The sequence below is a fragment of the Palaemon carinicauda genome, chromosome 37 (genome assembly GCF_036898095.1).
Source record: "Palaemon carinicauda isolate YSFRI2023 chromosome 37, ASM3689809v2, whole genome shotgun sequence".
Taxonomy (NCBI): Eukaryota; Metazoa; Arthropoda; class Malacostraca; order Decapoda; family Palaemonidae; genus Palaemon; species Palaemon carinicauda.
Window position 1 is genome coordinate 57200014 of NC_090761.1, and position 8252 is coordinate 57208265.

Sequence of the window (8252 nt, forward strand, 5' to 3'; positions counted from 1 at the left end):
TGGTGACTTCCCTACCCTTGCCGCCAGCCCCCCGTGTACCGAGGGACTGCCGGCTGCCGCCGGCTACTACCGGCAGCTCTCCTACTCCTATCTAATCGTCCGCTTGCCGGTCGATCTCCGGAGTGCCGGCATATACTGCCGGCAACCCGATACTACCTGTACCATCCTTACCCCAGTCACCAATCCGGCATCCTCCGGCTGCCGGAGCCGCCGCTCCCTGCCGGCGTGCCGCCGTTGTGCCGGCGGCCGCCATCCTGGTATCTAACTGACTTTGAAAATTGTCTGTTCTAGTGCCAGAATCTATGCTGGAGCGAGCTCCGGCGTGCCGGCGGCTTGCCGGATGCCCCGGAGGCGTCAAGAATACTTGCACCCCCTCTCTGTAGCTATCATAAGACGAAGATAGCCCTACCTTGCAAATAGATAAGCTGCTTTGCTTCTAAGATCAGTACCTAGTACTGCTCTATTAGTGATCATGCTGTCTCTTTGCATTCTTCTATTTCCAGCATGCTATGTGCATCTTAGCGCGGCTGGTTGCCAGAAGCAGTTACCCTTAATGAGGCCTTCTGGCTCTTAACTGGGAACCGAATGAATTCGATCCCAACCTTGTCCTTGGCTTTCCATGGAGTTCCAATATAATGGGAATCCTAGGAAACTATATCCAATGATCTCGGTCATTTGGATTATCCCAGGACCAAGACTATGGTAACCAGCCGGGCGAGATGCATGGAGCGTGTTCTCCTTTACTGTTTCATTCTCTATGCATCACACCTTCCTTAAGTTAAAATTAATGATTAATATTAACTTAATTTAAGAGCCATTCCTATGACTCCCCCATACTCATTTTCTCTTTCTTCCACAGGAGGAGCAGATGAAGTGCGATTTCGCCTACTGTGCTGTGAAACGCTCGCAGTTTTACGGACATACGGCGTGCAGGACTCACGCCCCTTGCTCAGACAAGAAAGGGGATTGGAAGTTCTGGAATCCACTGGAATGTACGGTCTGCCAGGCCTACCTAGTTGAGGCCTTCCATAACCCTCCCTCAGCGGAGGTTAGAGACATTGCTCGTGAAAAACTGCGCAAGTGGGTGCGTGGTTTTCAGAGAAATGCTACTGGACCGTACCTGGCCACCGAAGAACTGAGGTCCCTGTTGTTCCCTAAGGCCTCCCCTGACTCAGTGGTTCCAAAGGAAGCAATCCCCACTGTCCAAATTACGGTGGAACCTGATGTGGTCATGGCTCAGTCCATGCACGAGTGTCGTTTGGATTCCGAGGATGATGAACAGATCTCTGACGTCTCGGAAGACACGGAGAAGACGCTTATGGCTCAAGGAGCCGAAGAGGACGAAGACAAGGTGGAATACACCGAGTCGGAGATTGGAGCTACTCCCTCGTCCATCCCTCCGCCTACTCCTACACCGACGGAAATGTCCCTTCCGTCTACCTCCTCGACCCCGGATCCTTCCTCTTCTACCCAAGAACTGATCCGACTGATTAGAGCTGTCATGGACGACAGACTGAAGGAGAACCAGGAGTCCATCAGGTCTATGATTGGATCCAGAGACACGAAGAAGATCTCGGTCAAGGATCTCCCAGCTTGCTCTCATGCCAACCCGTGGAGGTATGCAGAGCATATGGTTATTGCGACCGGCAGGATCTTTGTTAGTGACAAGATCGGCACGGTCCCGTTGGAAGATGTGGAGTTCTTCCCAAGCTTCGAGGCCTATCCGGACTGTTACGTCCGACTTCGTTCCGAACCTGCCTCGAAGGAGGAGACCGAACCTAAAGAAGAGATAGTGTTCGATCTCGCAAAGGCCCAGGCTATGCTAGCCTCCGCATTTAAGAGCAGGGGCTTTACCTGCTCTAAGCTTCCTGCCTTGAGCAAGAAGCATCCTACATATGTCGCACCTGACACTGCGATTCTTCCATTTTTGGAAAAGGCCTTAGCTGCATGCCTTAAAGCGGCGGAAGAAGGAAAACCCTGCCCTGCACTGGAGGAGTGCAGACCCTTCTCCATCGTGACACCCCCTGACACTAGACAATGGAAAGATGTCCAACATACTTTCGTCGTGGGTAGGCTCGATCCTGACGTCGCCGGACGTCAGTTTAATGAAGACCTCCCTAAGCTCAATGATCACCTCCTTCGCCGGGAACAAGACACGAAGGAGAGGCTTGCGGCATCTCTTTCTCATCAAGTCCAACTTGAAGTTATGGCCTGTGACACAGCAGTACCTGATCACTACATGGTACTGGCCAAATCCCACTTACTCACGGTAATGAAGGACTTGTACCATTTCATAAAGGCTCGTAGAGCCTGTCGTGAATTCGCGTTTGTCGGTGCCACCGTGAAACACGAACCCCGGAGGCTGATTTCCTCCAACATCTGGGGAAAGCACCTGTTTCCTTCTGACCTTGTCAAGGAAATAACTGACAGAGCCGCCACGGAGAATAGGAACCTTCTCCACAAGTGGGGCATGTCCAGAAAAAGGAAAACCTCTCAGGACGATGGACCTCAGCCTAAGAGGAAACCTCAGAAGCCGAAACCCCAGCAACGTCAACAACGACGTCAGTTTCCGGGACCCGCTACCTCCCAAGTGGTTGCCCAACCACAACAGACCTTTCAATTGGTCCCCCAACCGGTGTTGTCACAGTCACCGGTCTTCACCCCTGCCTTTGAGCAGCCATCCACTACCTTTCATGCCAGAGGTAGAGGCTCGTCCAGGGGTGCAAGCAGAGACGCCTCTCGTCGTCCCTCCAGAGGTAGAGGAGGAAAGGGAGCTAGCGGCCGAGGCAACAAGTCCTCGGGACACCAGAAGCAATGAAGTGCTTCCGGTGGGAGGAAGACTCCGCCAATTCCAGGATCGTTGGACCTTCGATCCTTGGGCACACAGCATCATCAAGAACGGTCTAGGCTGGAGTTGGGTGCAACCACCCCCAATCTTCCAGCGGTTCTTTCAACAATCAACCCCCATTCTGGAAGAATATGTTCTAGACCTCTTGAACAAGAAGGTGATAAGGAAGGTAAAGTCCACCAGGTTCCAAGGGAGACTGTTTTGCGTTCCCAAGAAGGACTCAGACAAGCTCAGAGTCATTCTGGACTTATCCCCCCTCAACAAGTTCATAGAGAACAACAAATTCAAGATGCTGACGCTTCAACAAATAAGGACCCTTCTGCCTCAAGGTTCCTACACGGTCTCTATAGACCTGGCGGATGCCTATTGGCACATTCCAATGAACCATCACGCTTCCTCCTACCTAGGATTTCGACTCCAAAGAAAAAGCTACGCCTTCCGGGCCATGCCATTCGGCCTCAATGTGGCCCCTCGGATCTTCACAAAGCTGGCGGATGCCATAGTACAACAGCTCCGCCTAAGAAACGTCCAGGTGATGGCCTACCTCGACGACTGGCTAGTCTGGGCTCCATCGCCCGAAGAGTGTACAAAGTCTTGCGACGAAGTTACCCAGTACCTAGAACACCTGGGATTCAAGATCAACGAGAAGAAATCTCGCCTCTCTCCGGCTCAGAAGTTTCAGTGGCTGGGAATCCACTGGAATCTTCAGTCACACCGCCTTTCCATCCCCCAGAAGAAAAGGAAGGAAATAGCAGGGTCTGTCAAGCGACTACTGAAATCCAAACGCATTTCAAGACGACAGCAGGAACGAGTTCTAGGCTCTCTACAATTCGCCTCAGTGACAAACCCAGTGCTTCGTGCACAGCTAAAGGATGCCGCGGGAGTCTGGAGACGATCGGCATCCATCGCTCGAAGAGACCTCAAGAGACGGCTTCCAAACAGACTTCGACGCCTCCTAAAGCCGTGGTCGGAAGCAATGGCCCTAAAAAGGTCCATTCCTCTCCAACACCCTCCTCCATCACTCAACATCCACACGGATGCCTCACTGGAGGGCTGGGGAGGTCACTCCCACCTGAAACAAGCTCAAGGGACCTGGTCTCCACTATTCAAGACGTTCCACATAAACATCTTGGAGGCCATGGCGGTCCTTCTTACTCTGAAGAAGCTATCCCCGCCGCCCTCGATCCACATCCGTCTAACCCTAGACAACTCGGTGGTAGTTCGTTGTCTCAATCGCCCCAGATAAATCAGGTGCTTCTCCCAATCTTCCGTCTGGCGGAGAAGAAGAAGTGGCACCTGTCTGCAGTTCACCTACAAGGATTCCGCAACGTGACAGCGGATGCTCTATCTCGGACAAACCCGATAGAGTCGGAATGGTCTCTAGACGCAAGATCATTCTCCTTCATCTCTCATCAAGTCCCAGAACTTCAGATAGATCTCTTTGCAACGAGCGACAACAATCAACTTCCTCCGTACGTAGCCCCGTACGAGGACCCCAAAGCAGAAGCGGTGGACGCCATGTCACTGGACTGGAACAGATGGTCGAAGATATACCTGTTCCCTCCCACCAACCTTCTGTTGAAAGTCCTCTCCAAACTGAGAACCTTCAAAGGGACAGCGGCCCTAGTGGCTCCCAAGTGGCCCCGGAGCAACTGGTACCCCCCTGGTCCTGGAGCTGCAGCCCAAGCTGATCCCTCTCCCGGGCCCAGTTCTCTCTCAACAAGTACAGAAGTCGACTGTCTTCGCTTCATCATCGAAAATCAAGGACCTTCATCTCATGATTTTCTCTCCCTTGCCGCAAAGAAGAGGTTTGGGATCTCGAAGAAAAGTCTAGACTTCCTAGAGGAATACAAGACCGAATCCACGAGACGGCAATATGAATCATCCTGGAAGAAATGGGTCTCCTTTGTTAAAGCAAAAAATCCTAAAGAAATCACCATTGATTTCTGTATGTCCTTCTTCATTCACCTTCATGGACAAGGATTAGCAGCCAATACGATTTCAACCTGCAAATCGGCTTTGACTAGACCAATTCTATATGCTTTCCAAATTGACCTGTCCAACGACATCTTTAACAAACTGCCGAAAGCATGTGCTCGCCTACGCCCAGCACCCCCTCCGAAACCGATCTCCTGGTCACTAGACAAGGTGCTCCATTTCGCCTCCAACTTGGACAATGATTCATGCCCCCTCAAGGATCTGACTCAGAAAGTTATATTTTTATTTGCTCTCGCCTCGGGAGCTCGAGTCAGCGAAATAGTGGCATTATCAAGAGAAGAGGGACACATCCTGTTTGCTGATTCAGGAGAAGTGACCCTCTCCCCTGATCCGACGTTTCTCGCCAAAAATGAATTACCCACCAAAAGATGGGGCCCTTGGAGAATATGCCCCCTGAAGGAGGATGTCTCTCTATGTCCAGTAGAGAGTCTCAAGGTCTATCTTCGCAGAACTTCAAACTTTGGTGGAGGCCAACTCTTCAAAGGAGAAACATCGGGCAGCGACCTGTCACTGAAACAATTAAGAGCGAAAATCACCTACTTCATTCGCAGAGCGGATCCGAACAGTACACCCGCTGGTCATGATCCTAGAAAAGTGGCATCTTCTCTGAACTTCTTTCAGAGCATGGACTTCGAGAGCCTTAAGAACTTTACGGGCTGGAAGTCCTCGCGAGTTTTCTTTAAACATTATGCGAAACAAGTGCACGAAATCAAACATTTTGTGGTAGCCGCAGGTAGTGTTATGAAACCTGCACCTAACTCTGCGTAGAACAGTGAGTTACTTGGGACTCTAACTCTTCGGGTGCCTATGTTGACCCTCGAGTGATTCATAGTGATGTCTAAAAACACTTAGTGCTTTTATAACTGTTCTTATCCCAGGTGAAATGTCATAGTGTCACACAAGTGCCGCATGCCTTGAGCATGATGTGTTATTTAAAGACTTGCGTTCCTCGAGAACGAGTACCTACTAATCCTGAAATTCCCTTTCAGATTCAAGAGCAAGCCTTTATTTCTATGTACATTATTATTACTGTAAATGAACTTTACTTTTGCTGTAAATTATTTAATTTCTGCATTGTGAAATAAAATTTCTATTTTATTACTTATGCGTCTCTTTCAGCTCCTACTTACTATGAAATACATACTGTCATAGTTTTATTTATTCCTCCTTTCTTATGGTCATGAAGAATTTAAGATGTCTATTCCTAAATTATATTCACCTTGTCTCAGTAAGGTTCCTACACGAATACTTACTTCTGATAATCAGGAGATGAACTCTACACACAGTGCCCAACCACCACTGGCCTACTTCAGAATGTTCCTATACAAATATCAAACATTCTGCTTCATCTCTAAGCTCTTAAAAGTTCTTCTGTCAAGATGAATAGCCCTTCAATACCACTTTGACGTCGGCATAGCCCATGGGAACTTCCTACCAATGGGGGGCAGGATACTTCGTTCCTATGGTTCTTACCTAAGATGACTTTGCTGTTTTGTCAATGCCTAGGCACTTAACTCTGGGGGAAAATCTACCACGATACATTGATTCTCTGGTACTCTTCCATCAGGACGCCATGGCTTGAGCCCAAAAAACGGATTTTGAGCGAAGCGAAAAATCTATTTTTGGGTGAGATAGCCATGGCGTCCTGATGGACCCTCCCTACTACTTCGTTCAGTTTGTTCCCACCCTACACAATTGTATCATGGTGATGGGCAGCAACTGGCGCCAGGATAAAGACGCGCGTGACGTCATTAGAGCAATGGCGTCCGTTTGTTTACGTCTCGAGTATCAGTAGTAGCCACGAGTGAGATTAGCTGTGGAACGGCTCCCAGCTATTCTCAGCCCTTACACACCGAAGCGTTAACTCTGTTCGGGGTGGAGATAGCTATGTGGCACGACCAGACATGCGTGTCCCCTGTTGTATTACGATGTCTTAAAGGGAAACCTTTGAGATACTCGCTCCAGAAGTTAGAATTCTGTGATAACCTGTGGTTAAATTCTCTGGGAATATCTTAGTAGTCTTATACCCAAGGAAGCTACCAAACAGGAACCTTCCATCAGGACGCCATGGCTATCTCACCCAAAAATAGATTTTTCGCTTCGCTCAAAATCCGTATATATATATATATATATATATATATTATATGTTATATATATATATATATATCTATATATATTATATATTATATATATATATATTATATATTATATATATAATATATATTATATATACTATATATATATATAATATATACTGTACACACACACATGTATATATATATATATATATATATACTGTATATGTGTACTGTGTATATATATATATATATATATACAGTATATATAATGCATAGAGGTACACCATAAAGTCTGACATGGACCAAAGTGGTTATAGTCCATAAAGTTTTTTTTTTTATATTAGGTGTTGATGATGATTTTAAACGCAATTTGGTAACAAACCACAAACTAAATAACTTACGCCTCCATTATAACGATCCAGTAAAGAAATTTAATGCATTATCATTACGTGTTATCCCAGAAGCTAGGAAGGTGGAGATAATTTCAAAGTTAGTTAGAAAATTATAAATAATGAATTAACAGTGGGAAGACGATAGCAGTAGGAAGGACTAGAAAATCATGGGAAAAGGGTGTAAATGAAAATACAAAATATTAAATAAAAAAGACAACGAAGAACGAGTGATAACAGAGAGCTGAGAAAATGCAATTAATTTTTTTTTTATTCATAAAAGGGAAACCTGACGTAAAATGAACCTATTACAGAAATCTGTAATTTTCCATCGTTGATCACTTTGCTGTAAAGGAATCAAGGCCAGGAAGATGCATTTCAAGTAAAAAAGGCAATTTACACAAGCGTTTCGTTGACCAATGCAAAGGGTATTTTAATAAGCTGGACCCATTCTGAATGACAGCTTTTAGGAAAGAACAGCTTGCTTAAGCCATTTACCCTCCTTGGCATAACTAAGCTGGCCAGCCAGGGCTTATAGTATAGGTATCCCACCATAGAGAATGCCAAACGTTATTCTCAAGGCATTTCAGCTAATTACAGAAGGAGTTTTTTTTTTTTTTTAACAGACTGCGTTGTAAAATGTTTGCTTTTCCAAGCGTTTGAACTGCTAGCAGCTACAGTGTTTTTCCTGTTCGTCTTGGCTTAACTACGCTGGGCAGCCTGGGCTTTTAGTTTGGGTATCCCACGAGAGAGAATGTCAGGCGTTCATATCTCGGCATTTCAGCTAAATACTGAAGTTTTTTTTTTTTTTTTTTTTTTTTTTTTTTTTTTTTTTTTTTTAACAGACTACGTTGTAAAACATTTTCTTCTCCAAGCGTTTGAACTGGCAGCCGCTGCCGTGTTTTTTCTGCTCGTGTGGCCAGTCCCTAAGTAGTGTAA